At 29.3% G+C, this 11,319-nt stretch overlaps 1 long non-coding RNA gene across 1 annotated transcript; it reads left to right on the plus strand.

The window, feature by feature from the left end:
• The first annotated feature begins 4,177 nt into the window (after window positions 1-4,177).
• Window positions 4,178-9,568, plus strand: LOC128200511 (uncharacterized). The gene is made up of 3 exons (XR_008252743.1): window positions 4,178-4,330; window positions 6,770-6,885; window positions 7,699-9,568. It is a non-coding gene; the product is annotated as an uncharacterized LOC128200511 (long non-coding RNA).
• The last annotated feature ends 1,751 nt before the right edge of the window (window positions 9,569-11,319 follow it).

An 11,319-nucleotide genomic window follows, 5' to 3' on the forward strand; every position in this document is an offset into this window, starting at 1 on the left:
TAACCTAGCGAGTCATCCCCATTTTCACTGCGTAATATGCTAAGTCATTTATTAATGGAACTCCATAGATGAAACAAAAGACAGGCGACGAAGCTAGGACAATTTATCATTCAATAAGACAGCGGTGTATTGAAGCATGCTTCAGTTGCAGCCGACTTAACACAATTGAGTTCGTTATTCCAGCGCATTGTTCGAGCAATAGAGACTTACGGCGATCCGCAATCAGAAGCAGATTTGCAGAGTTCATAGACATACAGACATACCATAAATGTAATGAGTAATTTCTAATTCATCGATAATTTAAAAATATATCTTAATTTGTGAAATTGTATCGAAATGACTAAATTAATTTAGAATCCCATTATGAGCAAAAAAAACCAAATCAATCTATTCAAACTTTTACCTATTAGTGTGTAGGATACATTCCAATTCACAGAAAAAAATGATGCTAATTTTGCACTTTTATTATTTTACATAGCATGGTATGACACATACCATCGTGATATAATAGGCTAAAAAAAGCATGTATATAAATATATAAAGATGCTTTAATTTTTCTTTGACGTTATCTTCACGCCTTACACGTTTACGAGATTGTCGCGGAAAATGAAAAGCGTCCTCGTGTAATTGCATACATTTTAATCCTCTATTATATGATGATAAAAACAAACCGTGCCGCTCTATTGTAAATAATAAAAGTGCCAATAAGGATTATATACATGTATTTAAATGGATAAAAAGACGTATTACGGTCACTGTTTTATTTATTCTGTAATAATTGGAGTTCTATTGCATGTGAAAACGATATTGCAATGCAAAGTAATTTAATTGCTACACTGAAATATTAGTACATTATAGTACGTCTATAAAAATAATACACCGTCATTAATGTGACTTCTGTGCTATGTCAATTTTGTCCATTCGTATGGAAGTGACACCCTCTAATGTCAAAAATATCTAGGCTGCCTCTGACGTGCTGTCCCAAATACTAAGCTAATAATAATCTATTTTCAATTATCCAAACATAGGTTAGGTGGTAGAGAATACCATGTGGGATTAGTCTCGCCACTTGTACATAATTTTATTAAGCAATAAAGTATAAATAAATGTGTAAATAAGTAATGGTGTAAATAATTGAAAATATTCCGAGATTAGGTTGGAATTCAATCTCGGAATTTCTGGATGACAATCTAGAATTATCTGACCATTGGCACAGCTGAGCCTTGTATATACGCTTTTGCTATATATCGATACGTTTAAAAAATATCGCTTCATCCGATGCACTCTCAGCTGTTTGTTCTTATTTTCAATTTCATGTAAAGCGATTCTATAAATTTTAAAATCGCTGCACAGACAGGAAGTCAGATCGAAATCGTGGCGGTTGGGAGGAAATTGCTCATTCTCACGCGAGCGACCGCCCGCGCCCGACGACCCACCCAGGGAATCCACCCTAATGGAAAAAGTTAAAAAAATATACAAAACTTTTTTATTACGAACGCCACGTCGAACTTGCGTAGATGTAGTGGGCGATGGGATATTGCTAGCGTCGAAGTGTTGATTAAACTTAGGTGAACTAATTACCTACACTTCTAAAATCCTACTATTTTTTAACACGTTATCTACTTATAAAAATAGATATGCATACTCGTATATTACTAGGTACCATACAAGGCTCTCTTCATGACGACTGATATGGGCGTTACTACGTTTAGTGACAGAAATAGTAAAAATATTGTACAATTCAACACACACACATCAACAGTAACCAGGGTCTGATGATATTTACAAAAATAATTAAATATTTTAGATGTTATAAATAAATAATGCTATTATAAATTTGTAGACTTTGTCTATGAATAAATAATTTGGTCATTTGATATGCCACATAAAGCTGATATCACAGAAATATGATTTTCATTTATATTTTTTTAATACCTAAGCGTAACTTCGAGTCTATGTCTTAACAATAAATTTCATTTTTGTTTTGTACAAAATATAAAATAAAGTATGAATTTAATGATCTGATCATCTTATGATAGGATGTAAATAAAATCCTATGAATAATTTTCCTGTTATATATATATATATATATATATATATATATATATATATATATATATATATATATATATATATATATATATATATATATATATATCTTCAAATCTACTTTAATGACTCATCTTTTCCACACAAGCTAGTCCTAGACTCATAATTAATCTTTCACACAGAATACAGCGATTTATCTAATCGTGATTAGACATTAATATGTTTTTTTTTCCTAATAATCTTATCTTTTTTTTATTTTTAATCTTCTTAATATTATAGTATTTATAAATGTAGTCTCATATATATGTATTCTTATCGCCTATAGACATGAGCAGTACCATGGACATAACAGAGTATACTGTTTCGCCCATGATACTCCCTATGTGTTGCCATTCCTGAGGACTCAGAAGTTATTCCTCTGTACTCTGTAAATTCACGCCATATCCCACCCTTCAAACCGAAACACAGCCATGCAAACACAACTGCTTCACGGTAGAAACACGAATGGAACAGAGGTACCCAAGCAATCGACTTTTGTACAGTCTCCCTCTGGTAAATAAATAAATAAATTATAAACATATAACTTACACTCTTTGTTAATAAATACCTAAAATGTGTTAGGTTGACTGGAAGAAATCACTAACATTGTTATTAACTTCTTGTTGTTACTGTATGTTTTAGTGCAATAAAGAATATATACATATATAAAAGCGACTTCTAAACAAGAGGTGGTTTTCTATTCGGTCGTATTTTTTTTTTACCTCAGAATTACGTTATTTTTAAACCAGTATTTTAAATATTTATTTTTTATCTGAAAGGATAAATTAGTTTATTTCGGATTGGTTCAAATTATTTCTAAATCTGTAATTAGAGCCGTGAAGAATAAGTTCTAATAATCAAATATACGGATAATCGATGTTCGGTTAAACGAGTTTCTACTATATTTCAAACGTTCTATTATAACTTTAATTTTAATTTCTGCATCCATTGTTCATTCTGTATTCAGTGTTCATTGTAGGTTCGTGTTTAACGCGGTCGAGAATCAGTCATATCAAAATGTGGTGAGTGAATTAATTTCGAATTTACGAACGGTTTCAAAGAGGAAATTATGTATTCGTCTGTTTCCTTGAGTGCGTATCTGATACGATGTAGATGATTCTTTTTTCTCAACTGACTTCAAAAAGAAGGATGTTCTCAGATACATTGCTTTTTTAGTCGAAAATGTTGAAAAAGAGTTCAGTCACTAATAAAATTAATAAGTGATTAACATAGTGTATGTTAATCACATAATAATTTTATCAATTATTGATTGCATTATTTTATATTATTTTTTAAATTAACACTCACATCAGGCTGTTCATTCCTGAGAGTGAAAACTCATTCGTAGTTACTTCCGCAACGAACAATTTTGCACAATGTAGGCTATATCCTGCATTTAGTTCAATTCACTCTCATGTATGTCAATATTATGTTATCACAAGGTAACTTTGTACAAATATCTCTGTCCCATTCATGTTTTTGCCTTAAAATAACTCTGTATTAGCATGGCTGTTTTTTTGTTTAAAGAGCGTAACACCATATTGCTTAAAAATGGTAACAATTGGCGTCACAATGTATTTTGTGATGTCTATGATACTGACATTATTTATAAGCGCCGGTTACTACCTTGCATCAGGTAAGTCGTCAATTAGTTTTCCATTCTAAATTACATTAAAAAAATACAGATGAGTTTATCCAGTCATATGTATATGTTTGACCAATCGCACCCAGTTATCAGTCTTTTTAAACAACTCTTGATAATAAGGAAGTTTAACTGTAGAGTTAACGTAATACTTTGGAAAGGAATATTTACTATTTACTAATCTATTTTAAAGTGTTTGTTTTCTATTAAAGAAACATTAGGGTATTACCATTTGTATGCCAATATAATTAATATAGGGAAGGCTGTACTATAAGCAATAGTCTTCTTGTTAATTACGTGTATTGACGCTGTATTCTTAGTTAAAAATACTTTTTTAGAATAATATTAATACACAAAAATGTACTTCCTGTTGCGATTCAATATAAGTAAAAATACACAAGTTCCAGCTATACTACGTGTGTTATCGTTTTATTGATTTTGCGATAAGTATAGATAAGGCAATAGCCTCTATGAGTTGCGGCAAACTAATTTATGTTAGATAGTCATATTGTTTCATGTTCAACGCGGTCGTGAATCAGTGTATTGAACATATGTGTCATTTCTAATATTCTTTGTGATAAAATAAAATATCAAAATGTGGTGAGTGAAACAATATTAAATTTACAAACGGTTTCAAAGAGGAAATTATGAATTCGACCGTTTCTTGAGTGCGTATCTGATACGATCTAGATAATTCTTTTTTCTCAGCCGACTTCATAAAGAAGGATGGTCTCGGTTATATTTCTTTTTTAGTCCAAAGTATTGATAGAAACAAAATTGATAAACAATTAACATAGTGTATTTTGATCACGTAAATATTCTATCAATTATTCGTTTCATTGATTTTTATTATTATTATCTACATATATTTATTTTTAAAATGTAATTTTTTCAATTTAATTCAATTATTTTGTTTAGCAAAATAATTTATTATTAATAACATAACACTAATCTTCCACCTTATCTTTATTAATTTCTAATCATTGTACAATTAAATTTACGGAAAAGAATTCATAAACTTCCTTTCCTTATTCCAATAATATAGAGTCGGCAACGGCGAGGGGGGGGGATGCGAGCAGAGCTTTTAACTATGCGCAAAGACAAGTCTGAGTATATAATATGCCTTGTTTAAGAGGCCAGGCTCCCTTTAGTAAATAACTTTAAATACTCTTGTGTTAAAACGACAAAATCGATCAGGCATTTTTATAACACTTTTTTGTGAAAGAATACTAGTGTTTTTCTAATAATACCAATACGCATTCTTTGTCATTAGGTATATGAGATAAAAAATAAAAAACGAACTTTTAAAGATCCTTCTTTGATGAGTCAAATCTGTTTATAAAACTTCTGACTACAAGGTATGTTAAAATAAAAAGAAATAAAAAAAACTCACTCGCATACCACATTAATTTAATAAAACTTTTACATTTCTTTTTTGCAGTCGTATATAAAAAGAGGGCCAAATATAGGCCTTTGAGATATACACCTATTTGATCAGAGATCCATTAGACTTGTGCATTTTATACAGACTTTTTGATCTAATATTTCTTCATACATAAATTACCCGGATTCAATTTACAAATGTGAACTGTATAATTTTAACACAAGTAGTACTATATAATAAATTTGACAGTAAAAAAGATATAGATTGGATGCATAAAAATAACCTAAAAGCAAATGTTAACAAGACTAAAATTATACAATTTGAAACATATCGCACAACTAAATTAAATTTAAATATTAACTATGATGGACAAATAATGTAGACCGTAGAATCTACCAAATTCTTAGGTATAATGACTGATGAAAATTGTAATTGGAAACTACATGTAACAAATGTCAGTGATAAACTTAGCAGATTTGCTTATGCTTTGCGACGCCTCCTTGAAATATCTCCCATCGATTATGCATTACTTGCTTACCATGCACATGTTGCATCAGTCATACAGTATGGCTTAATACTATGGGCAAACTGTACAGATATTGATAGAGTGTTTAAAGCACAAAAGAAATACGATCTGTATTTGATGCTGATTTCCTGGAATCCTGTCGTCCATTATTTATAAAAAAAAAAACAATATTCTAACTGTAGCATGTATGTATATAAAACAATTTTGTATTTTTGTTAAAGAACATCCAAAATACTTTCCACTGAAACAGACAACTACATTAAAATCATTACCCAACAGACCCCTAAATAAAATATAATTACCCACAATAAAATTAACGTTGACGCAAAAAAGTCCATATAATATGCCGGTGAGAATTTTTAATAATCTTCCAGATAATGTAAGAACCCTCTCTGGAGTGACATTTAAAAAAAAATTGCATGAATGGCTAGTTGAATCGTATTTTTACTCTGTTAGGGGTTTTATGTCGGATTGAAAGGGTGGAGATTTGTACGTATTATCGTTATATTTAATACATGTCCTGCTTATTGACTTCTTTATTTTTATTAGTACATCTCATTTTTATTGTTGACCATGTGGTATCCAATTGTTATTTATTTTTACTATTTAAACTAATCGACTGAATAAATTAAATTGTATTACATTCCTTAATATTTTAATTAATGTTATTTTATTATTATATAATTTCGTAATGTTTAAATGCTACAAAAAATTTTAAAATTTAATTATTGTAATTTTTGTTTTCAGAGATATAAGAAACATTACACAGAAACCTTTTATAAAATATTTAGAATGCCAAAATAAGCAGATGTCCTATTTAATAGAAAGCAATAACCGTAGCATACGAGTATAGACGTGAACAGCGCCAAGGATAACACAAAATACACTATAAAATCCATAGTAACCTTCATGTGTTGCCATTCTTGAAACTATGGTATTATGCCTCCGTACTCTTTAATTTCACTGCTACAAGCCACCTTTCTAATCGAAACACTGCCATGCAAACAAAACTGTTTTACCTGCTTTACAGCAAAAACATTGATGAAACAGGGATATCCATGCAAACAATTTTTTATAAAGTTTTTCTCTGGTGTTTCCCTGCCCTCTGTATATGTATACTTTGTTTCAGTTGCGTGTGTGATTTGCTGTGCAAGATCATCAGTTGTGTGTCCACAATAATAGTAATTGGAGCTATAATTCTTCTTATACTATGGGTTTATAAAGTATTTGACAAGTCTGATAATGGTAAGTTACCTATTTTATTTTACTGAAATAGATATTATATTGAATGTCACTAGTTAATTATTAGGACTTTGTGTAATTCTGCTACCACTAGTATACATGCGACTGCTAATATTTAATGATTGACTACTATTATTATTATTTAAAGTTTTACGATATTCCATATTAGTAATCAATATACGACCGTTATTTCGTCTAGGCAAATTTGGCCACACTTGTTTTACCTCTTAACGAGGTAACTTCAGGAAAATTAATAAATCCCTGCTCGGAGCCTAGTGTTGACCGTTCGGCTCCTAAACCGCAAATGATTCATTATTGGCCGTGTCGTAGAACTTAAAGTGTAATAATAATCATCGTCATTATTATATCAACCTTTAACTGTTCACTGCTGGACATAAGCCTTTCCCTTGGGGAGATTTGCCAGTAATTGCCACACTTGGCAGGCGGATTAGCAACCGCAGTTAGGCTTTAGAGATGTTTTAAGAAGGACGCTGCTGCCCATCCCTCACCCTCTCTTAGTCGCCTCTTACGACACCCACGGGAAAAGATGAGGAGGCCTATTCTATGCCGGGACTATACAGCCAATATCCGAGACCATACGGCTAGTATATATAATTATAATAGTACTCAATCTTTAAATGTTGGTGGTTCCCACACGTTCAAGTATAGAGAAATGAAGCAATGGTAAAAACAACAAAAAAGAATTAGTCTAATAGGTGCAGCAATTCTGAAGTTTTACGCTTACATACAATTGATTTTAAAAAAAGTTAGTAGTGGATAATATAAAATAACAAAACAAATTCAATGTACTTCCAGATACCAACTCCAATGAGCAGCTTTTGCAGCGGGCTATCCGGTCACCTAAATTTGCATGGCAGATGTGAATTAGATTACTTACTTATTTATAATAAACTCATTAATATAATATTTACAGTACTCGATTATCCGGACATAAGTTATAATGGATTCTCGATTATCCGGATCGTCCATCACAATCTAATAACTTTGTAGAAAATATGTAGGTATATTCGTAAGTACAAAAATGTACCTCTAATCTCTTAATAAACATTTTTTTAATAGTTTCAAATAAAAACATGTACATAGAGGTAAGTTATCTTTCTAAAATTATGAATATGTATAAAAATCACTTGTCTTCGTATAATTAATTATCCGGATTTTCGCATCTTGTCACGTCAGAAATCAGTCCAGTTAGTCCAGTATTTGAAAATATTTTATATTTGAGAATCATAAAATAATATACATATTTAGATACAATTTTCTAATAGCTCAATCGTGTAACTAGAAAAGCACTCCGCACGCATTGCTGAGAAAGTGAATTCGAATCCTGTCGAATCGAGCTATCGTCATATTTATTTATTTAATCTAATTCATGTATTACCTATATGTAAATATTATTTAAAAAAAATGTATTTTATTATACTCTAAATAAACCTCGTCTTTGTAATTTTTTGACACAAAATCTTATATGTAATCAATAAAGTACAATACAAAAGTTTACAATTAGTATCAAATCTGTAATTTTAAATAAAGAACATATCGTATTCTATTTTCTGTGAATGTATCAAGGAGACTTATGTTATGAATTTATGAATTTTCATTAATAATTTTGTAATACACAATGTTACCAATATTTAATTTAATTATCAAAATACGAAAGTTATTCATAAACGTAATTTATTGTAACGCAAAATATTGTTTTCATAAATTACATCATTGATTAACAATATTTTTGAGGTATATAAATACATAGGTATTATTTACTTAATAATATATAAAGAGCACCAAAGAGAAGAAATAAAATTAATTATAAACTTTGTATATTTTGTCATGACATGAAGTGTTGGCATTGTATAGAATCAATTGTTTTGAAAGCTTTATTAAAGGTGAATCATCAATGTCGATTCAAGATTTCACGTAACAAGCTTAAATACAATAATTCCTTCTTTTTTGAGTCAATAGAAAATATTTCAATGAAAGATTATTCATTGAACTATTTTTATTTATCTTTATTTTAATCTATCATTGCATTACTTATTCAATATGTAAGTATCTATTTTGATACTTCTTTTAATTGAATAATGTACTTATGAATAAATAGCTTATATGAATTAATTAGTATTAAAAATATTGTAATTATTAAATACTGTAACACATTCTGTATATATATATAATATTTATTTTAGAAGCAAAAATCGCATGACAACAATTTTGTATGACATTAAACAACATCTTCAGAAACAATTATAGCCTCTTTATTAATTTCTCATTATTCTTTTTTAAACAGATCATTGACAGTTTCAATTAGATACCTAAACGATAGACTGATCTTAAGTAATTAATGTATATTTTAGATAAAAATTACATAGAAAAAAGCAACTGATATATAAATTTAAAATATCTTCTTATTAAATAAAGCTTGCTACTATTTATGAAAATAAAAGAATCAAATCCATAATTTTCATTTGCATAAAACCTTTATGTAAATACCATATTATACAAGTACAAACTGTAAATAAGTTGGTAAGTGGCATGTTTCTAAGTAGTTGTTACATTAATATTCAAAGAATTTTACTCGTATTAAGTCGGGGATATTTTGCTTATTCAATCTCTCTGGCTATCCGCTGAGATACTATATCAATTAAAGACATATTGAGTATCTATATAATCTTGGTCTCTTTCATTTTGATTTCATTTCCTTCTCCTGACCACTATTCCCTATGTTATATTATATTATCATCAAATGATCTTTATGTTTTATGATAACCATACACATAGATGACGGTTACCAATTTCCAGAAGGGCCGTTAATTTATTTGTAGATAATGGAAGGCTTAAATGATGATATTGATCCAGCAATTCTCAGAAGAGAAAGATAAAAATGAAACACCAGCAACAGAAGGGGCATTTAAAATATTGTTATATGTGCAATTATGAGTAATATAATAAAAAGTTTAAAGTTAGATGAACTGAAGGAAAAAGAATTCAAACAACAGGCTACCCGGAAAGAAATTTGTTCTAAATAGACATAAAATAATTATTGTCCTGAGCTATATTTATGAATTATAATTATTTACATTGACTGTAATTAAAAAAATTTAAGATAAATATTTGAGGCAATAAGATACAAAATACATATTAAATTTAATTTACATATTTTAATAAAATACTTCAGTTTCAGAAATACAGAAGAATGACGTAAATATTTTGTTATTAAAGACGCAAAATATCGGAATACTCAGTATTAAGAAAACTTCATTAGAATAATCGAAGACTAAGTAAATTAAAATACAATGTGGTATATATTTCTATGTATATTTCATATATTATATTATATGTATTTAATAATAAAATGTTATTCGATCCAAATTCTCCCGACTACCTTGTAAATAACTAAATGTAAATTTAATTCCATGGAGACATTACCAATCGTTGTTCGTCCGTGCAGGAATCTTCTTCTTCACATGCCTACTCATCGTACTAGCTCCATGTCCTATTATTTTACTCTTCAAACTATTAAACACTGAAACACACTCCCACTTGACATAAGATCTACCCTAAGCAAGCTAGCTTTTAAATACAAATTGCGTACCTCTCTCATTTCTTAGAAAAATCACTTTCCCTTTAAACTTAATCTCGGTGGTTACTCTGTTTGAGTTTGAGTATTTATGTATGTATTTATTATATGTATATTATTATATATTTAATATATTAGGTGTATGTTTATGTTAGTCTAATTATATAATTATATTAAGTATTGCTTTATTTTTCCTCAATTCAATAATTCACCGCCTACTTATTTCCCGGTTTGTCCGATGATTGACTGGTAGAGAACACCGTCCGACTTAACAAAGTCTGCCAAATGTACATAGAATTTTACTATGCATTGAAGTTTAAATAAACAAAATATGTATATAAAACTAGACAATGGGAATTTAATGAATTTATAATCAAGTTACTACGAGGCGTGAAGTTCCGACGTACCATGAAGAAGACTTCTGGATGAAGTCGAACCAATTATTGGAAAAGACAAATATAGAAAATTCATTAAATTGCTGTCCTCTAGACAAAAACTTAAGATAAATAGACAATAAATAATTGAAATTATATGATCCTTCTCATATCCTCTATCATCGCACATCAGAGAGACATAATTGTGATTATAATCAAAAATAATTGTTAGATAGCCGATAATTAAATAGTTCCTAATATGTAGACAGCAAAACGGACTTCATCTTAAGTTTTTATAATATACATTATTTCTGATTTTAGTGCTAGTTAAGTGAGTCTCCTAGCCCCCTAAATATATAATTATCTCTCAACTAAGTTAAAACATTTAGTTAATAATGTTTATACAGTACGTTTCAGGATAATATATTCACTAAATACACGTACTCGTAATACTTAGTATTTATTGAC

This window comes from Galleria mellonella, unplaced genomic scaffold (genome assembly GCF_026898425.1).
Source record: "Galleria mellonella isolate WM207_F2 unplaced genomic scaffold, CSIRO_AGI_GalMel_v1 utg1914, whole genome shotgun sequence".
Taxonomy (NCBI): Eukaryota; Metazoa; Arthropoda; class Insecta; order Lepidoptera; family Pyralidae; genus Galleria; species Galleria mellonella.